Genomic DNA, 27329 nt, shown 5'->3' with positions numbered 1-27329 from the left:
GCTGAGAAGGTACTTAAAGTAGTTTCCTTTTTACTGTGTAGGCCTTTGTCTCTGGTCAGGCTTATTTAGTTAATGCTGCACTGAAATATTCCAGTCATGTAGCATGGGAGAATAAAGTGTAAATGGTAGGTAATGATGATGTGTGCCTTTTCCTTCTTATTATCGTTTACAATTGGAACTACCTAGACCAGCCGGGGGGAGAAAAGATTTAGTATTAGGCTCAACATTTTCTAAAAAAAATGGCAGTTAAAAATACTTGAGTCCTCTTGGCATCCAGTACCAATTTTATTTAATTGTCCTTTTATAAAACTTTTCATTACAAGGATCCATCATGGATTTTTTTTCTCTGAAGAGTTGCTACTTAAAAGGGAGAGAAGCTCAAAGAAAGACAGCATTATCATCATCATCATTATTATAATTTTATACACCACCTTACTAATGCGCAGTTCAGGAAGCAACCTAGTTTAGAATTTACACAATCTCATCCTCAGTTTTCCATATTTTATTTAGTTTATGTGTTAAGACAGTCATGGCAGCAGGTACAAAGGAATATTATAGAAGTCATCTTTACACAGAAAGCTCCTGATTCACAGGAGCTCAGTTGCAGCCTTCCCAAAGATTTGTGATGTTCAAGAGTCATAAAATCAGCAAAAATGCCTATATTAAATGTTTTTCTGGGTGATGTAAAGCCCCATTTGTTATAGATTTATTACTGTTAGTCCTATTTGATTTATAAAGTAAATATTAATATACTTTATTTCTGTAACATTTCCCCGCTGAGAAATTCAAAATGCTTTGTAAGCATAAATAGAGAGTAGGCTTCTTACCCAGAATCATGTAGCCAGCCCTTGGCATATTTTACTAGCAACATCTAGGCGCTTATGAATCTCTGTCCTATGTTTTCATCCCAAGTCCACCTATATTTCCTTTTTATAGAACCTTTATTGAGACAGCAGGTGTTGTTTTATAGAATTATAGACTCTTCATTCTTTTTCATCCATCTTATTGTCTAGTGTTCCTCACCACTTCTGCTCACATGCTTTGGATCTTCTCTTAAATGTTCTTACAAGGTTTTCTTGTGTTTTCTTCCCCTTTTCCCCTCCCCAAACCCTGTTCCATCTATTTCTTTCTATCGTGGTATTTATATGACCCCTATTACTATTGTATTTGAGCAGATCACTGTCTTTAATAACATTTGATGGTGAATTTCTGTTCTTCCTGATTTGAGAATGATAGATTTATGAGATTTATTTCAGTGAAATGAAATTCAAGGCACATGCAAAGTCTGTGGCAAGGATATTTCTGGAACTAATTTGCAGATGACACAAAGGTTGACAGAGCTGTTTTACAGAGTAATTTGGATTATACGATACGCTAAACTATTCAAACAAAGTGTGCTTTAGTACTGCCAAGTATGCAAGACCACATGTGCAAGTAATGTCTATGCAGTGGAAGACTATGTTGAAAAGTAATTTGAAAAACATTTGTCAGGGTGAGATAATAGTGGGTAACCATTTCAATTTGGGCTTCCAGTGCTATTCTGACATTAAAAAAAAAACACAACAAACTTCTGGGGTCTCAGAGTGTTGAATTTTATCATAATTTTATCATTAAAATATTGGTTATGGTGGGTCAGCATTGTTGCAAGGGTAGGGAAAGTACCGGATGGATTCCAAGCTAGGGGACAAACCTGTAACAGACACAAGCGCTGGAGAATAAATTCAGATAAATTCAAATTTTAAAATATGTAATTTTAAAATGAAAATATAATTCATCATTCAGACAAGCTTCTAGAGAGAGAGGTGAGTTCTCCACCACTGTCTCCAGACAGACTTCTCTGGAGAATGTTCTCGTTTTTCAAATTACTCCCCTCAGTGAAGGACTAACTGAATAAATAGGACTGAAGTTATACAGGTGCTCAGGCTCTATGAGGGAGTGCTCTTTTTTTTTTTTTTTGCTGTAAAATGTACGTAACTGCTTGTACAGATATTTGTCAATCGTTAATTGAACTTGTTTATTTTTTTTGCTGAAGCCAAGAGATTCTGCTAAGCCGTCAGTGCATCCTACTGCCCACTGCTGGACTGCGACCTCAGAGATTTACTTGGGCTGTAAGGAAGGATATGTTATGGCAATTGATGCTGAGAGAGGCAGTGTTTCTGTTCTTCAACAAAAACCTCTCCCTGGTAAGAAATAGCTGTGTGGTGTCTTTTATTCAAGTAGGGAGGAAAAAGGATAGGTGAAAGCTTTTTTTGCTTTCTGCTGTTCTGCTATTGTATATCTTACAGAAATTGTAAAGACATATTTCTTTTATTAGTAGGATAAACATTCAGAACTTCTGGGTGGGTTTCTTTAGCACCCAACAATTTGCTTTCATTTTTTTTTGGAAAAAAAAGAAGAAAAACTTCTAAATACATCAAAATTGATAAAATGAACAATAGTTACAGCAGTCCTGATCTTATTAACCAGCCCTACTAGGTTAACAATAAACTATTAATATACCAGCTATATGTATTTTTACTGTTAGTTAAGCACCAGTAATGCATTTTATTTTGCATGAAATATTGGACTGTCCTCCTCTGATACGGTAGATGATGTTAGAACAGATGAGCTCATGATGAATCTTTAAAAAACGAAACCAAATTTGACGTAATATTGCTTAATAGAATTCCTTAAGGTCAGCAATTATAGGAACTATTTTGTATTCAAAACAAGTCTATAAAGATTATCAGGCATTAATGCATTACATATGAAGCACAGAAAGTGAACAGAAGACGTCTTTGACTTCATAGAATCATAGAATCACCAGGTTGGAAAAGACCCACCAGATCACTGAGTCCAACCATTCCCATCAATCACTAACCCATGTCCCTCAGCACCTCATCCACCCATCCCTTAAACCCCTCCAAGGAAGGTGACTCAACCCCCTCCCTGGGCAGCCTCTGCCAGTGCCCAATGACCCTTTCCGTGAAAAATTATTATTTCTATCACTAGAACTGGATAATATCCTTCTGTAGACCAGCATAGCAATGTTTAATAAACACTGAATCAGTGTTAATGGACAGGCTGATGATAATCTTGTTTTCTTCTTTTGCCATGTAATACATTATTTTTTTAAGCTGCTGTAAATATCCCTGACTTTCCCAAAGTTCTGTATCTCTATCCAGTTTTGATAGTCAGCACAGAAATGGAAGGCAGCTCTGAAAAAAAAATCAGCAAACCAGCACTATTCCTCTGTTTTTGAAACCATCAGACTCTTAAGTTTGCCATATCAAGAGCTGAAAATCACAAACAAATATAAAGCTGAGGCGTGACCAGAAATGGTTTGCCAGTTCGTTAGAAGGCAATAAGAATTTTTGCCATTTGGGATTTTCCTCCACTTGTGTATTCTTTGAGTCCTGTCCTAAATCTGTGTGAGAACACTGTCTGTATTCGTATTTTACTGAAGCTTCTGCTTAATTTAAGATGTACTGCAATCTGTATCTGCTCAGCAGAATGCTTACGTGTGTGTCCAACTCGAAGCACGTGCCAAGCTCCTGTTATGGTTTTGCAAACAGAACCGTAAGCAGCCACAACATTTCACTTGGGCAATTTTCAGGCTGGCTAAACTTTCCTTTGTAAGTAAATCTAATTAAAAAATTATGAATGGAAATAACAAAACCAGAACTTAGCACTAGAAGATAGATAAATCTGCATCTGGATCACAGTCCATGTATGACTATCTCCCTTTTATAGCTGTAAGCTGAACCACGTAACGACTGTGCCAGCTCAGATGCATAAATGACAGAGATGGTGGATATTGGAGAAGAATGCACATTTTTGATTCAATATACCAAACTTCACCTTTTGTTCAGTAGACTGGGCTATAACTGACTTTTATTGCAATACTGACATATAAACAAGGTTGACGTTATATATTGTTTTCTTTTGTGCAGAATACGTGTGTAAAGTGTCAGACATCGTGTCATATGTTCGAGGAGCGCAGAAAAAGAAAGGTATTTCCATGTTCAAATCAAACTAATTGATTTTTAGCCAGCATCAATGATGCCTGGGAGTAATAATATGTGAGTACAGCAGGAAGCCACTGGTTAGAAAAACTCAGCTCACACTGACCTCTGTAAGACACATCAATGGCAACCTTTTATATGTTTACAGGAGAAATGATTAATAGCTTTTGTGCTAGTAGACAGCCAAATGAATAGCCTCTGGAAAAACAGTGGCAGGGAAATAATTTCTGTTCATTCTAGTTTAAATTGGAATAAGTGATGCTAGAATGGGTTCTCTACTGCTTAGTTTTAGTAACTTTGTTTAGAACTGCAATCACTTGTGATTTAGTTGAGTTAGGATTTAGGGTTTGTTTCAAATGTTTTGTTTTGGGCTCCACAATACAAAAAAGGCATTCACGTAGTGGACAAAGTTCAGCACAGGGCCACAAAGATTATTGCAGAGTCTGCGTGTGTCATACAAAGATGGGCTGTGAGAACTCTCTTCAGCCCAGTGGAAAGGAAATGGGGGATTTTACTGTTGCTTCAGCTACTCATGAAAGGTTACAGACAGGATGGAACCTGACAGGCAAAGGGCACAGTTTGCATCAATGGAAATTCTGAGTAGAAATTAGGGAAAAAAAATACTTCCACAGTGAAGGTTGCCAGACATTGGGACAAGTTTTGATTTCTCAAATTAATTTCTAATTCATCAGACCACAGTAGTACTGTCACTTTAAATTATGTGTACCAGCCTTGTCCTTCATCATCACAGCACAAAGTCCAAAGAATATATAGCCCGTTGAGCCTTTTTACTCACAAGTAGTAAATCATCTCAGATTTGAAGTTGGGACACATGGTTGCAATGAATTAAACTTGATGTTTCTTGTTGCCTTTGTGCTTTCAGGTGGCAAACCAGAGGATCCACAACAATCAGTTTTATTTGCCGTGGCATTTTGTAACGGGGGACTGTATGCAGCTGGAAATGTAAGGCATCCTTTATGCTTGTAACTTATTGTGTGAAAATCAAAAAGCATTCAAATGGAGTGTATTTGCAGAGCTCACTGCAAAGACAGAAGTCAGAAAAAAAGTGGAGGTCCTCTCTGGTTTTGTCATATATCTTCTTTGTTAGAACTTGAGACAAGAACTCAGAAAGGAGCAGGGAGGGAAGAGATTCCATTTTTTAAGTCAAAGAAGGAACCAAAGAGGACAATACTATTTTTAACAAAAGGCAAAGAGAGTTCTAGAGGAACAGGAAAGAAGGATGGACAAAAAATAGGAGAGGAGAAAAAAATGACCAAGAGAACCACCAAATTGTTTTGTGCTGAATCTCACTCAATATTTAATCCAAAATGATGATTACATTATACAGTGCTGCTTAAGAGAGGGACAAATCCCTATACTGTCACAAAAGAAACAATGTGGAATCTCAAGTGTTTACTAATGAGAGAGTCTGTTATCAAACATGGACTGTTAGTAAGACTTGTATTAAAAAAACACCTTGATTTTTCAAAAAATGCGTTATGCAGGATAAGAGTCATCTGGATTTAAACGTCATGAAGGCAGATGAGACCATTAGCAATGGGATACAGTTAAACACACTTGCTCCAGAGAATTTCAGAAGGTTTTGCCAGTTCAGTTTGCCAGAGTGGGTGGGATAATTGACCTTCAGGCTGGGATAATTGACCTTGACCTGATGTGGATTTGTACTTTTCTGCACAGGGGGGCGTTTTATTCTTTTATCACATCAAAGATCTGCAGTATGAGACGAAAATCTGCGTTGATATCTTAAAACCCATATCCAGCCTCATATTCTCACCTGATTACACTGTGCTTCTGCTTGTCACTGACCAGGTATAGCATTTGAGATAACGGCATTATATAATGGCATGTTCCTTTTATTCTGTATGTGCATGCTGGCACTGCCAGTATGAAATGTCTGTAATGTAATCACACAAGTCAACAAATTATACCAGAGGTAAACTTAGCCCATCTTGTGTTTGCAATGAAATCTTGGGCCTTGGGTACATCAGACCTACTGTGGCTATGCGGGAGACTTGTTCTGTGCATCTATCTGAATTTGTCTGGCCACCCAGTCAAAGATCCTTCTTTGACCAGCCTGATGTCCAGAAATCTTACACAAGAGTCCCAAATCCTCAAATTATCCCTGGTTTTCCAGACCTTTAATAATTTAAATTGGCATTTAAATGTGGTTTGTTTGGGTTTTTTTGTGGGGGTAACTTTGGTCACACTTTGTCTCTGATTTCACTCTCCTTTTGTAAAATGCGTAGAGAAGTTCTAAAATCTATGTCTACATTAGTTATGAATTGTTTCTAAAAGGTTTTGAGGTCTTTAGATAAAAACATCTTTTGAAGCTTAAGATTTATTATTTGTGTTTTATGTTGCTTTAGAATATTGATTGGTTTCTGGAGCAATACGAAATAGGGTGGTTTTAAATTAAAGCAGTTATGAGAAACAAAACTTGGAAACGTGACTAGCTGGATCACTCTCAAATGAACCATCCTGATTTTCAGCTAGTGTAAATTTATATAATTTACTAAATTCAGTTGAATTCTACTGGGCACTTTTTACCTCAATTTAGAGTAGAGTATGAAACTTTAAAGAGCTCAGGAAGATGAGTATTTTTTCTTGAAGTCTTTGACAGCTTTTAATGAGAAGTCTCATAGCCCAGGGATGGATTATCTCTCTCTGTCTGTCAGGGGACAGTCTATGCTTACAAACCTGCCCACAGTGGAGAAGCTGTCAAACTCCTGGACACATGCAGTAGTTGTTTCCTGACAGCTGATTTTCTTACTCCAGGGGACAAGTACTGTGTGGTAAGTAATTATTTTCTTCCTTATATATAATTGTGGCTCTTTTCAGATGACCAAAACGTTGGTAAGACACAAAATCAAAAGCCTTGCAGAGATCGTGACTGTTCTGGTGTTTGTTACAGTTGTGGAAAACCTTCTCATTACGGAATTAAATGGCATTAATTCAGGTATGGCCTATAAAAGGGTCAGAACTTGCCCTGGAATGCAGGGTGGATAATTCGCAGGCTGCTAAAATGTTGTATGGTTCTGCTGTTTATTTGCTGTCTCACTAGTGGTCAGGAACACAGCTGAGCAAAAGGTTGATTCAATTCAGAGAACAGATGTCGGAACAAGGAATCCCTGCTGATCTTTTCAGCCTCCAGCACAAACTGGAATAGCCTGAGAGATGCCTTTGTCCCAGGTCCAGGGACAACGAGGCATTACTCATGGATCTGTTCATTCTGAAATATTCCTTGCTTTCCTCCTGTGTCTTGGACTCCTGCAACTCTGATTCATCTCAAGGCCATGAATTCTTCAAGTAGCCAGCCCTGAAATTCTGGGGTGTGAATCAATTAGTTTTGCTGATAATCTGTTTGTTTGTCAGTAACATGGGAATGACAAATTTTACCTGAGTCTGAATGAGTGATGTGAGGGTTGATTGATCTCTAGCCACACTTCACTGTGGAATTATAAAATTTCCTGGTTATAAGAAGGCCTCAAAAACATGATACACATAATTTTTCATGTGAGAAAACCAGATGTCACCTTAAGCCCTTTCCTGTGCAAACAAAATGATAAGCAGGTTTTCTATTGCAGGCTGAATGGTGGGAGTGCTAATATTGATCAAGCTTACATGTTTTGCCCTAGATTGTCTCATTCTGCTTAAAAAACATTCCTGTATTTGCATCAATTCACAGAAATGATTACACATTTTCCGTAGGTAGGCGTACCTTGCAGCAACTGGACTTAAAGGGAATTCAAGGTAATTTCAAGCAAAACTAGTAATCCTTGATCTGCTCTGCTCAGACACTATTTGAATTTATATTCTATAAAAGATCACTAGTCATTTCCAGACTATTTGGTTATTCCACTCTCTTTTGACTATGTTTTTTTCTCTGTTCAATAGTCTGTAACAATTTCAGGTGAAGTACAAGTTTGGTTCCTGGAAGATGGAACTTGCCTCAGCAAGCTCAACCTTGATATTCAGGTACACGCAACCAGGAGCTCATTTAGTGACTGATGCTTGAAGTTTTCTTTAGTATTTCTTAATTCATAGCATAATATTCCACAGATTTGGATCAACCTGTGGTGAGGAAAGATCAGTAGTGTCTCTGTACAACCCATGAAAGAGATTTAAAAATATTACGTTTACTTGAACTAATCATCTATTGAACTGGGCCATAAAGCAGAGGCAACATGTCAACCTCATGTCATAGAATCATTGAATGGTTTGGGTTGTTGTAGTGATGTGTCTTTAAGCACATATTTGTAAATAACAATCTAAATTTTTATAATATTTGATGAAATATTTATTTTTAATGAGTGTCAGAACTGAATGGAAAAGTTTTGAGTCTGTAAAAACTAAATGCCTTGAATGACCAGGCTCTTGAAACTGAGTTGATAAAAGTATTTAAAACTGTTAATGCTTTGTCCTGATTTAAGATGCGTTCAAACCCTGAAATCTGACACAGTAAGAGACTCATCCCTTTCTGTGAGAGCTGTACACATAACAATGCACTCACTGTTTCATTGAGGTGGGACTTATTTCACTTTAAATGTGGATATAATGATTTTTTTCTGAGGAGTGCAGAATTGGCTTTTGATATGTAGATACAGAGCATAGGGAAAAAAGCCAAGACGTCTCTAAAATACTTTGTTAAAAACAAGTTTTTTAGCTGAACCATTTGAGGTTTCTTCTTCAAATTTTAGGGACTTCTAAATAGTAAAAGAAGTCGCATACTAACATACAGAATAGTTGTAAAAAAAGGTATGGAACTGTTAATCATATTTTGTTTCTCAACTAGGCAACAGCTATGGCTTGCTGTCCCTCCTCCAGCAGCGTTGCTGTTGGGACCATAAGAGGTCAAATCTTATTTTCTTGATGTTACCAAAGCTGAAGCTCCACGGGTTGTTCACAGAATTTTTCTTTCCAAATTTCCAGTGTTGTCTTTGCAGTAAGTATGAAGCAGCAGGGGCAGTAATATTGTCAATCTGTTTCTTGAGTAACGCTGTTAGTTGAACAAAAAAACTGTTCAAGCTTTGATTCCAAAAATAACAAAGTAAAATATTTTGATGGTTTCAATTATTTTCCAACATATTCTGAATTGCTTGCAAGAGAGGTAGTGGCAGGATTTATATGAGAGAAATATAATAAACCTGTATTTTAAGAAGGTTTAACTGAGCACTGAAAATACTCATGTATAAGATCCTTTCTGGCAGATCACTGTGTGCAATAATTATGCACAATTCCATGTATCCAACTTTAGAGGGCCATTTCTCACTAGAAGTAAATTTAAGTTTTTGTGAAATTAAGTATAAGCCTTTTGGTCATCCCTTTTTATACGGTGGATTTTTATTACCATTGTTAATTATTCATTTGCTCACTGTTCTGGAATTTACCAGTCCTCCTGTAATAAGCTCTAGTGATCTAAAAGGCTTTTTTTGTTTGGTTGGTTGCTTTTTTCCATTATTGAAAAATCTGAGAGTATTTTACTTCTACTTTTTAAAAAATAAAATGGATATTGAACAGTTAAACTTTAATATTAGTCTGCCTGTTATTTGGAGACTCAGATGTGATCACTTTCCACAGCTACCTAAGATAAAACATTAAAAATAGATACGGAAAGCAACTCATTCAAGGTCAAATCAATATAAACAGAGCCATGTCTATTAAAAATAATATCAAAATCTGTATAGCCGTTTTATTTTTAAAAACATAAACTTCATTAAAGATTTGCTGAAGTTGTTAACAGACTGCTATGGAGCATCGTTAGCTTTAGATTGACCACCCACACAATTAGAAATTGCACTCATAACTGCACTTTATATCAGACCCTAATCCTGTAAACCTAGAAGCTGAAATTTCAGTTGCGTTTATGCCCTCAGTGAAGTCAGCAGAGTTATTGGAGTGGAATTATTTGACTCTTTTTATTGAGCTGTTTTCTATTTGGATTTTTTTTTCACCTAGTTATGACCAGAGTGGCCGGTTCCTCATCACTAGGGCTGCAGAAGGACATATCTTTATTCTAGATGCCCGGCCTTCAAAATTATTCCAAGTTCTTGGATATGTAGGTAATAAATGTTACAGCATTAACTACACTGTGTTTTCACTATTTACTGTATTTTAGGTGTACTTGCTTTTTTTTTTTTTTATTTAGTTTTAGTTAGCAAAGGAGCAGGTAAGTCAGAGGGAAGAGAATGGATTAGCTAACCAGCTGATCACAACTCCAGCACAAAAGGAATAGTAGTGGCAAAGAACTTAAGACTTTTGTGGCTCATCTTGAGAGAATTTAGAGTAAAAATCCATAGGTCATGATAGCTGGGTGCAATTGCCTGCCCCGGACATCTTTAACGTGAGGACTGCTGGAACTGTCAGCTTTGCTGCTGGATGCTAAAGAATAAAAATGATGGAATTTTAAGTCACAGAATAATTCTTCAGAAATTTGTGTATTTGTTTTTGCAGCCTCTCAATTCCACTAACGTTATACTTACAGATCGCATCTATAAGTATAGAACTTCATCATAACTTTAAGTGGTGGTTATCAGCAGAGAACCTCAAAATTGCTACAGTTCAAGCTGGATGTAAAGTCATATTTGAATGTTTAATGTCATAGTAACACTTAGCACTCTCAGTGCTGGATGCCTCTAGCTGAAGTTGTGTGCGTGCCGCACTTTCCAAAACCAGGTTGTGGCTTGTCTGATATTTTCATGCAAGTTCCAAACTGTGTGGTTGAGCTGAGATGTGTCCTGAACATGGGTCTCTTTGTTTGATGTGATAACTCAGCAAAAACGTTACCGTGATTCAGTAACAATTTGCATTGATGTTCCCTACCTGCTTCAGCCTTAGCAGATGAAGTGCTGGATCTCTCTGTAGTTTCTGACTTCAACAAGGACTTAGTTGAAGTGGCGGCACTTCTTAATGTGGGAGCGGGCCAGAGAGCAAGACTGGAAGTTTTTTATCTACCTTCAGAACTCACAACAGGTAAGAATATATATTCTGTGATATTTTTCTAAGGGAAGATCATATTATTGCCATCCATTAACACAAATCTTAATCTCTTTCTTCATCTCCTCTGTACATTCTCCTGGGACATCATTTCTCATACAGCATTCGGTAGGCTTTATAGTCAGCTCAATCATTGCAAAATGTGATCTTTTAAGGGAAGGCCAAGGAAGGAAGAAGTAATTCATTTGCAGATTCACAAAGCCATCGCTTAACAACTACTTCTACTGGTGGTGGTTGTTATTGCTGTTATTATTACTATTGAGTGGGCAATGCCCGAAGCCAGTCACAGAGACCTTGTTCTAGGCATCACCCTTTTGCAGACTAGCATATCGGGTGTTCAAAGGGGAATCAATCCCACCAGCCTCTTCAAAGAATTATTATAGGTATGTAATAGCTCAGAAGGAAAATATTAAAGGTTGATCTATCTAAAAAAATAGTGATTCCCTGTCTTTGTTATAGCTTTTCTGTGTAAAAGCACCAAGGAAAAAGTCTACTGTGTTTAAAAAATATTACCTTGTGTCCCAATAGGAAATGTTAAAGAAACTTTCTATGAGAAAAGTGTCACTATGAGGAAAAGGGGTGGGGGTTAAGGACGCCTAAGAAAGGCAAACTTCCATTCACCTTCTGGAAAACTGATATTCTTGGAATGATCAGTTCGGGGCACTTTCTGGAAACAGGTGGAAAACTAATTCAGTTGTCATGAGAGGTCTTAAATGCATAAATTTAACTAAGGCACAGCAGAGCAGGGTAAATCAGGGTATGCAAACAATTACATCACTGTGGTTAAACCGTTTCTAGGACTTCTTTAGAGCTGTCTCTCTGCTTCACTGCAGTGTGCTAGATTGGCACGACCCCCAGAGTAAGTGTCAAACCTAGGTGTCTTAATTCCTAGTCTCCTTGAAAACTCACATAATGCTCACTCCTTGCTGAGACTGATTTTCTTAATTACTTGATGGGTGAAGCACCTGCATTAGTGGTAATGATGCCTTTTCCTCCCTGTTTCTTTTTTCACGCTTCTAGATAATGATGAGTATGTTAATGACCAAGGAATGTTTGATGCTAGTGCCATTAAACAGGAGCGTTATGATCTGGATTGCCCTTTGAGCTCAGCAGTCAGATTGAAGGATAATATTGTGTATGGTTACTGTACCTCTGGACTTTTCATCTGTAAATATCATCTCACTGAAAAGGTAATTTTCTGAAGCTGCTTTATTTTGGGTGATGGTTAAATACCATCAAACAAAGGCTGTAGCTGAAGTTAATATAGCAGGATATTATCATAAAAAGTCATCTCTGCACTCAAAATATCTACTCCATCCATAAACATCAACTTTTAGTATCCTACCACCTGCTCAGAAATCTGGCAAAAGCAATCTTCTTGTTTGATTACAGAGAAAGCCAAATGTTGCTTCTTAAAACTTGTACAGCTTGCAGGCACTTCATGTGTAGCTTCTGTGTTGGAGCTGTGCTTTTGTGCAGTCTGCTGAGTAACTGGAGTATCCAGCTCTTAAAAGCACTGAGCCCATGTGAGCCCATGACTCTAAGACACAACTGCAAACCCAGCTCAGCCCTGCCTGAAATGAAGTAGTGGTCACTGTCATTGCCTGCTGATGAACTGGACCTCTCTGTAGCTCATAGGTCTCCCCCAGTTTGAGTCAGGTCAAGGAAGAAGGTGAATTCCAAAGGTGGGCATTCCTCCTTGACAACTCTGGGCCCAGGCACATAAAAACACACAGACCCTTTTGAAGAGATGAGAAGCAAATCATCGTAGCAATGTTACTGCTTCCTGAGCTCAGAAATCCAAGTGTTTGGATTGTAAATCACCACGTGTGATAACCCACAAAACTGCCATCAGCCTTCTCAAAATGGCATAGACATCTCCATAATCTGAACTGCTGCTAACGTTTTCTTTGTTCGGCAGACTATATCGGAAGACCCATCAGTATTTTTATCAGAGAAGAGGATTCGTAGCAATCAGTTTGGATCGGGGATCCTCTGTTTATCACCCAATGGCCGGTGGCTGGCATCAGCAGCGAACGATGGTGTTTTGTTCGTCTATCACACTCCTACTATGGTAGGTAGGCATCCAGGTACAGGCTTTGTTTGGTGTACGCGAGAAAGAGGTGTGCAAGCTACTTTCTTTCACTGGAAGCTTTTCTTTGCTTGAATATAAAGTGTTCCAGAAAAATTTACGTTGAACATGAACTGTCATAACATTATATAGTACAATTGTTTTTATAACTGATGATTATACAAACTACTTACTTTCTTCTCCAGCAAATCTTGGGGTAGATAATTTTACTACTTTTCGTTATCATCACCTGCAAAATTAGTATTCTAGAAACTTGTCCCATCTGTAGTCAAAAATCACAAAATCATAAATCCTAGGCTTTTATATACTTCGTGTTGACATTTTGGATTGACTTCTGTAAGAAAATACAGAAGCATAGTTTATAGACGTACCCTGTTACAAAAACATATTTACTCATACTGCTTCTGTGACTTTTCTAGGATATACTCGCTCGTATGCATTGTCACTCATATCAAGGAGGAGGAATCAGATCCACGGTATTTTCTCTGGATAGCAAATTTATCCTTGTTATTGGGAAAAATGATGGTGCCCTGGTGTGCCTGAAATGGAAGTATGTATAATATTGATGGTGTGAATTTTTGTATCCTGACAGACAAATTTTGCATCTATTTGTGATTCTAGACTTTTTATTAGTCTCAAAGTAAGGTTAAGAATTAGATGAAGTCACTCCTCTCATCCTTAGAGGTAGCTTCCCTAGCTCATTTAAAGCTTCCCACCAGTGTTGTGGAGAATGTCTTGGACTTTGGGTGCGGTTGCAATACAAGATAAAGGAGTGTCTTCTGATAAGCATTACCCATAATAAGCTGCTTATCACTCTCAAATAAACCATCTGGAATGGGGTGTCTGAGGATCTAAGCCATATAATCTCATGAGATACCATTTTATTTCAGTGATTAGGGGACATCACAGATTTAATGGGAGGGAATTGAACTGTGCCCATAGAGAGCTCTTAGCAAACATTAGGAGTGAGGGACACGTGAAACTACAGCTTTTCTGTGGTATAACAAATGTTCAGGCAGATGCATAAATGGAAGATGGGTCCACCAGAGTGGTATTTCTACTCTGGGGAATGAAAAAAGATGTTTTTCTTCTAAATGTCAAGAAGTTACACTGAAGATTATTACCAGAAACCAAGCAGGTGCTTCTTCCCAAGGGCCAGAATAAAAAATTCTACAGCACTGATAAATCAATAGTCAACAATATGACATTAATTGCAAACCCCCTGAGGTTTATTTCAGGTTAAGGTTGAGGTGAGTATGATGTGGAACCAAAGTTTTTTAAGAGTAAAAGTTCATCAAAGATCTAATAGTGTGCAGAGAGGGGATTTAGTGCTTTGTGAGTCTGGAAATTGCTATATTAATGTTAGCATAGATAATTTTTTTCCTCAGAAATATGAATTATGGGTGGTAGCAGGTTCTTTTTGTTATGAACCAGAGCTGTATATATTCTCCAGCTTCTGGGGCTCAATGATAAGATGAAATATCATTGCTTTCTGTGTGATCTCAGGAGTGACTTTCTTTCTTTCCTTATTTTAAGCTCTGTTTCTGTATAACCAGTTTACAGTGTGAACTGGGTGTACAATCATTTTTCTTTTTAGCAGTTCTAAGAATCAACCTATTGAATTAAGCTTATGTCTATTTCAGTTATTAATCCCTTCTGAGTTTTGTTTTCTGTACAGATAATGTTCCTTTAGATCACTTCAGTCGTTTCCTGGGTTATTTTTTATTTTCAAAAATATATCTGTTGTATGTCAGGTCATTAGAGAAGAGACTGAGAGGTTTGCTAACCAGAAGAAAGAGCTGCAAATGGGAATTAAAAAGCTGCATGAAACTGTGAGTTTCTTACAAGTGTAATGGCTTAGCTTACAGTTTTGTTTACATGTACACTTCCTTTACAACTATCAGCTCTAGTGCTTAGTTACATTTTTGTCATAAACACTGAGCAGACAGGTAATAGAGAGATTTGTCTCTTCAGGGACAGCGTGCTGAACCTGTCAGGAACAACTGTCTGGTTCTGAGGTTCCTTTGCTCCAACTAAAAAATTTGTACCACCCTTATATCTTGAGCAATCTATCCCCTCAGCAGGCTAGTTTCTGCTGGTCTAACAGCCTTCCGTTATAGAAACTGTCATCCTCTCCTCTTCCTTCTCCAGTTTGTTTTCCAGTTGCTCAGCTCCCAGCATATCCTGCTGCATGGGGCTGTTCCTCCCCAGATGCAGGATTTTGCATTTCCCTTTGTTGAACTGCATGAGATAGATAAAAACTTTTGAAAGTTCTCAGAACTAAAGAATGAACAATTCCATGCTACAGATTCTTAGAAAGTATGCACAACTCCACATATAACATCCAAATGAGCTTTAAGGGAAGGATGAAATATATTCACATAGTAGTCTCTGTCACTAGGTACAGGCAGCACGTTCTACCAATTACCATGAAGCAGTTAAAAGTGGAGGCAATTAAAATGATTTTCTCTGTTATCAAGTTCCACAGTGTTAAAACCAGTGTTTCCTCTATTCACATTCGAATTACTTTTTATTCCTTATACTTATTTTTTAAAAAAACAGATTCAGAAAATGATGCATGAAAATGAACTGGTGCCAGACATTGAGGAACTGGAGCAGCAGGAGTTCAACCTGGATGTAGAAGAACAGGAAAGAGCACAAGAAAAGGCTGAAGAAGAAGTGGCCAGGGTATGATAGAGTGGAAAGAGAACATTTTAAAACTAGCAGTGAAAAGGAGAAGCAATAACTGAAGAATAGAAGATGATCTCAAAGTTGTTCACTGTTGAGAAGCAGGAAAGCGTAAAAGTATTTTAAGTCACTTTTTGAAGCAGGTGAATCTGCTAATGCAGATATTGCCAGTTGGAATATGATCTATGCCAGAAACTGTAAATCTGACACTGTGACCTTGGGTACAGCGCTGCTTAAGTTCTGGAATGCTTTTCTTCACATATGAAATGACACCTTTCAGTAGCAGTGGTATGCAATATCATTTTTGGAGAAGATAGCTGCAGTAGTCTAAGATTATGAAATACGGGTAATTCATTTAATCTGCCAGGTTTGTTTCAACAACTCAATACAAATTGCCTATATCTTGTTGGTTTGCACCACATGTCATTATTTTCTTTTCTGTATCTTGAAAGGTGAGGAAGGAGATTGAAATGGAGAATTTAGCCAACTGCTATTTGCAGAGTGTCATCAAACATGAGTGCTGGGATCCAATGTGTGTAAAAGGACGTGCTGTTAAGGTAACCATCACTTTCTAACTCACTTACTGCAGTAGTTTATTGATTCCTTAAGGTACTGAAACAAAATAAATAGAAGTATAACACATTTCTGGTTTGCTTATGGTATGAGGAAAAAAACCACTTCTTTCCAGGGCTCATGCAAATCTTTCATTCTGTTGATTTTGACCGAGCCTGGCTGATTTTACCTTTTAAAGTGGATTAATGTGCTAATAAGCAAATAAGTAACTCCTTAGTTCCTAGATACTAGAGAATATCTTCATGCAGTGTTGCTAAAAGGAGAAGGTAAATATTATATTTCTGTGTTGGGTCAGTAGGACTTCTGCAACACAGAATGTAAAAGCAAAATTTAACCCTGATTTTGCCTATTTTAAACAGAGGGATATTAGTCAAACTAGTGATACTAGATTATCTCACGGGTGGTTAAAGACCGAGTAATTTTACCAAAAATCTTGTCCTGGTTGAATTCTGTGAATAAAGAGGACATAGCCAGAGGTTATTTAAAAAAAAAAATAAATAAAGGCAGCAAATTTTAAACCAACCATTTTTACTACCAAAAAGGCAAGTGGTTTTTTTCTGACTCCTATATTCTTGCTGGATTGTCTACATTAATTGATCATCAATATTACTTCTGATTTTAAGAAGCCTCTGTAACTATTTAGCATTCAGTTTTTGGACAAATGAATTAACAGATGTGTTCTGAAGAAGTTTTTACCTTGGGTGTTTTTGTTTTCTAAAAAAAAAATATAATTGAACAGTGCTTCCATATAGCTTCTGAAGTGAAAAATTATCCAATGAAGGAACGTACTGAAGAAGAACTGAAAATTCTGGAGAAAGTTCTCCAGTTAAAGAAGATTGAGACAGCTGATGATGAGGTACAATCCCTTTGAAGTACTGCATATAGGCATTTCAGATCAGAATGCTCTGAGTTGGCATCTTAACCCCTTTTTTACATAGACACATTTCTTGGGTCCGTTTTCGCTGTAGAAATACTTCCCTAAAAATTTGAAGATATTCGTAAAGATGAAATGTTGTGGTTTTACTTAGAACAAATGCATTAGTATTGAAGAATCACAGAAGAGCTGAGGTTAGATAAGCCATTTGGAAGTCATCTACTCCAGCCCACCTAGAACAATTTACTCAGCTCCATGTCCAGTCAGGTTTGGAATATCTCCAAGGATGGAGGATTCCATAACCTCTATAGGCTACCTTCTCCCATGTTTGACAACCTTCAGAGGAAATGTGTTTCATTATATTTAAGTTGGATGTTCTGTATTTTGATGTATAACCATTTCCTTTCAATCTGTCAGCGACACCGCTGAGAAGAGTCTGGCTCTGTTGTCCTTACTCCTCAGGTTTTTATATGTGTTATTAAACACCACCCCCCAAGCCTTCTCCTTCTTGAGGCTAAACAATCCCAGCACGCTCAGCTTCTTTTCACATATTAGGTGCTTCAAACCCTTAATTGTATTAGTGGCCTATCGCTGGGTTTGCTCCGGAATGCCCGTGTCTTTCTTGTACTGGGGATCCTACAACTGGGCCAAATATTCTGTATACGTTCACTTCAACTTGTGGGTTTTTGATCACTGGGCTTAATTGCAGAATATGATCTCTAGAATTTTTTCATACGTGTGCCACTGGTTCGTGTACAAAATTAACACAGTTGTCATGTTTGTGATATTCAGGCTCAGAAGAAAAATCCTGAGACTGAGTCTGAGACTGTATTACCTGAGGAAGAACGAGAGAAGACAGAAGACGTAACGGCTGATGATAATGCATCTTCCTGCCTGATTGAAAGTCTGAGCTCTCAGTATGGTGGAGATACATCTATCCTGTACCACCAACTGGACTTGCACAGTAGGGAGCAGAAAGTCAATCAGATAGTGTTATTAAAGGTGATGTCTTTTCAAGTTTGTATTACTGTAGTGGCACTGCCACACCTTTGGGTTCTCATAGCAGTCACAGACGCTCAGATTTTGGGTGTACTGACACTACAATGGAGAGTTGCACAGGCCACTGTGTTACAGATAAATGCACATCGTGCAGCAAAGCACCATGTGGATTTGCCAGCTCAGGTGTGGAAGAAAAACGTTTTTATGAAATTGGTTACCCAATTTGAGAGTATTTCTATTTGTCCTCTGGTGTTTGTATAGCTGGCTTGCACAGCTCAGCATGCCTGTGGAAACATGACCTCTTTCCATACTATTTGCTGCTGAATGAAAGTTCAGCTGTATCCTCACACCATTTCATTTCTTTACAGTCTTATCAGCCCTTCATTTGGAGCCTTCAGTGTTTCTGTTATTTAATATTCTTTACTATCCGACTCTCCCTTCTCTTACCCTGGCCTGTTTATTAAGCAGTAAACATGCTACATAAAAGGCTTCTTATGAAGATGATCTGCAAGGGCAGAAGTGGTTAAACAACAGTAAAGCATTGCCTCATCAGAGCTCTTTAAGGCTACAACTGGTAGCAGAGCTCAACAGTTATGCGTTGTAATACATAAAATCTAGTAGATACACTAGTTTTTAAAGCAGATGGGGAAGAAACACAAGGAGCAATTTTAGATGTAAGTTTGGATGTAACGAGATCTTTCTACTGTGTGGCTTTCAAGATGCATACGATATATCTAATAGCAGACAAGTCTGCTGTGTTCTTGGCCAGTGCAGTGAATTTGCTGAGAGTTAGATAGGTAGCTGACAAACACTTGAGCACAGCCTTTTGTCTCCCAGCAACACTTTATGTTATCTGCCATCCTGCCTTACTACATCATAACTTATTATTGTATTAGAAACCAATGAAATAATCATGGCCACAAAAATATTTATTGTAATACAAATTGCAGACAGCTAAGCATCTCAAAATGTAAAATCTGGTGATAGAACTGAAATCCTTTCCATGTTTCATTTTATTAAATTGATGTAGTAGGAGACACACATAGTTTTCTCTCTTAATATTCTATTCTGCTTTGTTGAGGTCAATTCTGTAGGCTAAAGGAAGAATTTAAGCACCGAGAATATATGATTTTTAAAATCATTGTAAGGTCTTAGCTGTTTTAAAAAAATAGTTTACGACTTTTGTTTATTTATTTAATGAGGGAATTTTTCTTACATATGCCAGGCAGAAAATCACATAAAAGCATTATTGAAACTGCAGGATGAATCACTTAAAAATCAGGAAAATATGTCCTTAGCGTGTATGTCCCTTAAAAGTATGCCCCTCTACCTGTGATTTACAGTCTCTAGATTTATAGGTCATGTGTTTTTTTTCTTTGAGGCCCCTTCTTTCAGCCAAAGAATTCAAAAACAAGCAAATAGAATTTTCTATCCAGTGTTTGCAGCAATATGCAGCAATAAAAATTTCTATGCGGGAAAAAAACCCCACGAATGATAGTTTGCCCACCTCTATTTAACAAAGCTTGAACTCTGCCTATATGATTTTCATTAAAGGGCTTTACCAGTTTATCTCCCTGTCACACATACAATTACACACATTTATGGTTTTGATGGCTTGAGGAGTGGTCCCATAATCATGGATGGATGTGACCTGTGCCATATTGCTGTTTCCCTTTTTGGTATTTCAGGACATCATTTACAAACTGAAAACTGCTTTTAATAAGGAATTTGACATAGTTGCACAACAAAAGGAGCAGGAGATAGAACGAGTGAAAGAAAGAAACCTGAGGATCCGAGAAATCTTGGAACAACTTGATCTGCAGTTGGAAGTGTGGGAGCCAGCTCTTACAGATGATGAGATACCAGAGCGAGCACTCACAGTTCAGGATTCAGAGGTGTTTGAAAAATGAATCTTTCTCTTTCACCTACTCAAATATATTTATTTAATTCCTGTCATTGCCAGACATTGAAAAGCTGAAAACAGATGTGTCTGTGTACTTAAAATCATCTTTTTGTCTCTTTTGCTTCCCTTCACTCTTTAGGGAGAAAACTTATAATAAGTCAATCCAAAATGAATAAGATGTATACAATCTTAATTCGTTGATGTTAAGTTTTTAATTGGCTATAAATTAGGTAGATATTCCCCCTGTTCCTGAGTGTAAGATTCAAGCCAGGCTTGGAGGGTTTACTTCCATAGATAAGGGTTTCTCTGTTTATTCTGAGCACCATTTTGAGACTAAGTAGTTTTAGACTAAGTGTGTGGGTACTAAACCGTGCTTAGTACTGTAATTATAAATTGAAATGATAATTTATAAAGAAGCACCATGCTTCTTATACAATATATTCCACCAATCTCATGCTCTTTTGGTCAGTCTTTCCCAATTCTCTCTGTTCTCTCACCAGTTCGTGTTATTCACTGTCAGAAAAGGTATGCAAGAAATACAACTAATCTCAACAAAAATGATGGTAGTTTCTATTTTAGCATTTTTAAATATGCTTTCAGGGGTGTTCGAAAGAACAATGTCCTCTTGAGGAGTATTATCATGGAGCAGAGATACAAAAAGCATCAAGAATTAGTATTGCCCCTCTTTCCAAAGGTTCTTAGTCTGCATGTGATCACATTTGGAGAGAAGAACCCTGATATGACCCTCATTTTCTTCCTTCAGATTAAAGTTGAAAAATACTTGACTCAAGAAGAGAGAGAGAAAGCAGAAATGCTGGCTAAGCTTGAAATGGAAAGACGTCTTGCTGAGAAGGTACTTAAAGTAGTTTCCTTTTTACTGTGTAGGCCTTTGTCTCTGGTCAGGCTTATTTAGTTAATGCTGCACTGAAATATTCCAGTAATGTAGCATGGGAGAATAAAGTGTAAATGGTAGGTAATGATGATGTGTGCCTTTTCCTTCTTATTATCGTTTACAATTGGAACTACCTAGACCAGCCGGGGGGAGAAAAGATTTAGTATTAGGCTCAACATTTTCTAAAAAAAATGGCAGTTAAAAATACTCTATCAGGTGACTAGGGATTAGATAAATTTCTAAATGCATGCTGCTGCTCAAGAGAGAGCTTTCTGCTTTATCTGTGTTTGTTAACTGAGCGACCTGTGCTCTTCAGGGATAAGGCAAGGGTGTTGTAATGCTTTCCTCTGGCTTTAAAATGCATCTGTGCAGAACCTAAAATGGTTCTGTTCCCAAAAGAGATGCTCAATGAGACAATAACACAATAGCCTCCTTCAGCCTAGCCTACCAACTGCACAGGAGTAGTCTATACCTGTGTATTCTTTTCTAGAATGCCAGAATGGCAGTTTGAGTAAGTTATTTGGTACGTGAACATCCGTCCACCAGAAAAAACTCTGAGACTTTCATCATGTTTCACAGGCATCACCGAAGTGCATTAATCTACTAGTGACACACCGTATAATTGTACAGATGATCTAGATGTGAACTACCCTATTATCCCTCTCAAAACTTCCAATTACTACACTTCCTTTTGCAAACAAAAATATTTTTTGTGGTTGTTTGCAGGACAATGACAGACTGCGTGCTCTTAATGACATGATGGGTGGAGTCCTAGAAGTCAAAAAGGAAGACGTCTTGAAGATGGTGAGCTGTGTTTCTGCCATATCATTTAGGTGGTTTGTGGGCTTTTAGAGGACGTGTGAAATTCAACTAGCAAATATTTCAAACCTAAGTGATAGGAGAAAGTCAGAGACTTGTAGAATTGCATTAAACCTACATAGACTCTGTAAGAGACCACACACTGGACTCAAAAGAGACCACAGAGTTCTAGTGCCTGCATATGACTTATCCATAACACCTGTCCCTGTCACAGTGGAATACTGCAGGAACATAATCTGGTATTACCATTATAACAACTGGTGGAGGAAGAGCCTGTTTTCCATCACTGTGATCTCACAGAAAAATACTGTATTCCATTTTAACTCAGCCAATATAGATAGTACACAAGTAAAGAAAGGAACAAATGTGAAATGTCACAGAAAAAGAGTACGGCAGGACCAAGCATTTTCCCTGGAATTGATCTCTTTTGGAAAATTAGGGCTCCACTTAGAAGTATACGTTAGCATGGAGTTAGATTTGGGTTACCTTTTTGAGTTAGATTTTTTTCTGAAGCAGAAAACGTGAGGTATCTAGTATCTACAGCAGTATGTTTGAGTACAAAATACTTGTCTTTTACAAGATCCAGCAGTGAATTCCTATAAGCAATTGAGAGAGAATAGCACAATATGTGTCACCAAAATTACTGTGCAAGTGACAGACCAGAGAAACAGAATATATAGGTAACTTAGACTTAAGTCTTGTACCTTATTTACCACTAAGGAATACCTTTAACTCATCTTGAGATGTGCTAGAGTTTGTTAGTGTGCAGATGGGGACTTAATGTTGCTTTTGAAACATATTTGTCTTTAATTCTTCCAGGATATTCCTCTACCTCCTTTTCTGTCCAAGCCTGAGCATCTTTGGAATGAAGAAGAAAAGAGAATATTTAGAGAATATGAGATAAAAGTCAAGGAACTGAATGAAGAAAAAGAGGAATATAGAAGGGTAAATTAAAATGAGAAAAGGAGTGGTTTTGTTAACATGCTCATCACCAGAGTTTCAGGAGCTACTTCTGAAAATGCTAATACACAGAATAAATGAAGAACAAATGAAGAACAAAGATCATGTGGCATATGAAAAAAGTCCTATCTTAGACTAGACAATCTCTACTTATACCAAGTAATACAAGCCAAGGCCTGTGGCATCTCACAAACTTTCCTTCACAAATGTACCAGTATTCCTAAAATTTTTTTCAGGTTCCATTCCCAGAGTTGCTGATGCCATACGCAAATGATACAACTCTTTTTATTCTTCGAAGTTGTATTTGGACAACATAACTCGGTAGCCTGGCAGCACTCTCCTTCCAAACAAATAATTTCTGGGACCTTTTGGCTAAAGGATACAATTCCATATTTTCATTCTACAATATCTGAGCTTTTTTGTTCTTCTAGATATGATATTGCTGCTCTTGTCCTTTCCTTCTCCAGGCACTGGAAGATGAACTGAAGAAACTTAAAGCTTCCATCCAGGAAACAACACGAAATTTTGATGAGATTGTGTGTAAACTCTCTGAAAGGAAAGTGAAATCAGAGATGGTCATCTACCAGGTATTGCACAGAACATTAATTTTTCTTCTCTGTCACTGTGCATCAGGAAAGTTAACATTTTTTAATACAATCATTTTACAGGAAGAACTCAAAATAGTCAATCTTGTTTACGCTTTACTGTTGGATGAGGAGTTGGACACTAGAAAAGCTGAACTTCATAATTTTCTTGTGAAAAAGGAGAAAGAAAAAGTAAGTAGTCATTTGGAATGCTGTTCTTAGGAAAAGTGTAATATTTACAAAACATTTTCTTGTGAGGACTGCTCTTTCCAAATAAAAATTTTGCTGTAGATTATTTTCTGATAATTTACAGGGTCACTGATATATTTTTCAACTTGTACAGGTGACATACTTTATAAATACATATGTTTTTTAATAGATATACTCATTTTGGTTCAGCTGGAGTTGTTTGGTAAAATTCTATGCATTCAGAAGGGCATGCTGCTAATGGTTGTTATATATAGTATTTTTTAGTATCCAGTGTCAAGCTGGAAGTAGCAACTATGATGCTTTTAGGACATGAATGTAATGCCATCACGTTTTTCACTGAAGTGAGGGCCATGCTGACTTGTGTTTGCCAGTTCAAAGCATAGACAGAGGTTGCTTTTGAGTATCTGACACACATACCCTTGAGCACAAAGTGTTTATAATCTTATTGACCAATTTAGTCTCCTGAAGCGTTTACCCATCCCTGCCAAATCATATAAAAAAAAAAATTCTAACTCTTCCCATAGGTAGATCTTTTGGTCCATACAAACTGTGAAATACAGGAGAAGGATCTCCCCAGCAGAGTAGAGGCATTTAACAGCCTCAGTAAGACGTAGTATCCTGACAGGTAGCAGAACTATGTTATGACGAAAGGGAAGCTGCATTCTCAAATTAAAACACTCCATTGAACAGCATTTGTGAATTTTTGCACTGTGTTACCTGTGATGATGTGAAAGGAAAAGGAAATCTTTGTGCAAGTGAAAACAACTATCAACAAAGGTCCTTACATTCAGATTTTAATATGAAGACTTGTAAGCATTTGTATATTTCTTCCACAAATTTCTTACTGTCTTAAGCAGGGGACTAATTTAATTTCACACCTGCTCACCCATTAGCAGTATCTACAATTAACCTGCAGAAGAAGGCATTGACTTGTTAGTGAAAACAGCTCACATGTTTTTCTCTAGAAATAAGAAAGCGTCAGCTTCATCAGTGTAAATGAGTGGCTGGTTGGTGCTTCTGCTGGGTGAGTTTCATTCCTGAAATGTTTTGGTTTTGCTATAGGACAAGACAACGAAAACACTCCAGACTACAGAACATAAAATTGTGGCTTACATGGACACCTATGAAAATGCAATAGTTGAAGAGAAGGTGAGACTCTTGACAAACACAAGGAGGTTCACAAATTAAAAAGTTAATGCTGTGTCTTGATAACAAGAAGAATGTACTTCACTGTGAGCATGGGATGAGTTCTGGTCAACTTGCTGATTGCTGAAATTCAGTTGTAAAGGAGAGTATGTGCAGAGAAAAATTAATGAAGTATCCCGGATTCCTGTGATGCTTGACAGTGCTTGGAAGAGCACCATGTTCTATATTTCTAAGGTATGAGCAGGTTAATGCTTTTTTAAAAATAACGTTTTGGTAACAAGAAAGCTTTCTGTTTCCCTCCTAGAAACTGGAATGTGGTTTTACAAAGGAGTTTGCTGACCTACCTGCTGATCTCCTTAATGAACTTTCCCAACTTTACAAACGTCGACCAGAGTAAGATCCTCCTGATGCCATCTGCTTAAATATTGGTGTTTCTTGGGAGTCAAGAATGAGAATGCTATTTATTTCAATGGTCAAAATTATTTTGATAATCAGTGGGCTGCCTGCTTTTTATTGGCTATTTAACAATTGCTTTTTTGAGTACTTATATTTCCTCATTCACCCCCCACAATCTATTTTAAATGCAATCTAAATAATCATGAGGTTTCAAAAACATATATTCTTATTTTGTGTAAGATGCAGTCTTACCTATTTGTTCTTTGCTAGGAACTTGAAAGAATGAAATGTTCATAGTTGTTTTTGCACTTCTTTTGTGCAAGAGATAATAAAAAGTAAATATTTTATGTACTCTATATGTGCACTAGGGCCCCAGTGACAGAAATGGCCTTTGACACTGCAAACCCGTATGGCAATTGTTCAGGCTCAGCTGAAGATTACAAAGATGCACGTACCCTGTTAAGGAAATCCATGGATGAACTGGATAGTCCTGAGTACATGCCTAATGGCTTAGACCCATCTATATGGGAACGCTTTTGTCTAGCTAGAAGAAATAAAATGGAAACTGAGGAGCTGGTATGTAAAATTCTTTATTTTTCCAGTATACTTCTTGATATTTTCGGATCTGATAGTTCTACGGAGTTCAAGTGCAGGGTCAAGGTAATGGTGAAACAACAATGCAGCACACACGCAAGCTGCATTTGAGTTTGAAGGTTGCTTCTGACCACATTCAGTTCAGAATAATAGAAATGCTATGAAGGGAAATGGGATCTAGTTCTCCTTCACAGGAAAAATTAGCATATTAATGTGAATGGATTTTATCAGAATGATTATGATTTTGGTGTGGTTTCATTACAAAAAAAAAAAAAAATTACCTTTCCTCTGTCCATACCAAAAAAAATATTAAGGCATTCGGTTTTCGTCATCTGTTGGAGTTGTTCTCTCCCTTTATCAGTCTACATTTGCAGCCATGCATTCCCATATTGTTTTAGAATGTCAAGAGCAATTCCTAACAGATGGTGTGGAAAAGTTCTAGCAAGCTGTTTGTTCAGCTTAAAAGCGTGAAGGTGTAAATCTCAGTTTTCCAGAGACAGAGATACATGAGCTTTGAGCAAAAGATATACAGATTTCCTTTCATGTGAATAAAATACGTGTAAATGAATAAATTATTTTCTGAGCAGTGTATAAAGATGCCCCAACACTGGGAACATTCAAGGTCAGGTTGGATGGGACTCTGATATCGAGTTGAAGATGTCCGTGCTCACTGCAGGGGGGTTGGACTAGCTATCTTCATGATCCCTTCCAGGGCAACCATTCTATGATTCTATGATTGTAACCTCCTTGTGCATGTGCTGAGATTCTCAAAATACCAGGCTATGTATTTATACATATGTTTGTCTTCTTAAGAACTTGTCTTCTCTGTTCTTGAAGAGGCTTGCCCTGGCATACTGACAAAGTTGAAAAAATTCAGAATGTCACAATATTGCTTGCTTACAACTCTTTTTATTCTTCGAAGTCGTATTTGGACAACATAACTCGGTAGCCTGGCAGCACTCTCCTTCCAAACAAATAATTTCTGGGACCTTTTGGCTAAAGGATACAATTCCATATTTTCATTCTACAGTATCTGAGCTTCTTTGTTCTTCTAGATATGATATTGCTGCTCTTGTCCTTCCCTTCTCCAGGCACTGGAAGATGAACTGAAGAAACTTAAAGCTTCCATCCAGGAAACTGAACCAGGTCGCCACGCCTCCGGAGGCAACGCCCCCCGAAGGCGGGGGTGGTGCCGAAACCCGGGGGCCGGGAAGGAGCTCCGGGAATCGGGAAGTCGCTTGGAATCGGGTGAACGACGGCCGGTGCGGCTGGACCAGCCCGGCGGGGAGGACGCTCCCGGACCCGCAAGGAAGATGGAAGCCCTTGTGAAGGTCGTATCGCAATTATATAAGACAGAGTGTAAGCCTAAAGATTTTATTCTCGCCGTTGCGAGACTTTTAGAGCTTGGGGTCATTGACCAGCCGGTGGATATTCTCCACCCCGGCCCCGCGGACTCTGCCCCCCCCACGTGGTGATGATTATGCAGAATCTAAATGTTTGCGAGAGGGGGATGCGTCCCCTCAATCCTCAAACCCCGGCCCGCTTACGGAGGGACAGAAACGAGCGGAATCCTTCTGGGGC

This window comes from Phaenicophaeus curvirostris, unplaced genomic scaffold, assembly GCF_032191515.1.
Source record: "Phaenicophaeus curvirostris isolate KB17595 unplaced genomic scaffold, BPBGC_Pcur_1.0 scaffold_46, whole genome shotgun sequence".
Lineage (NCBI taxonomy): Eukaryota > Metazoa > Chordata > Aves > Cuculiformes > Cuculidae > Phaenicophaeus > Phaenicophaeus curvirostris.
Note: the sequence above shows the minus strand (reverse complement) of the source record.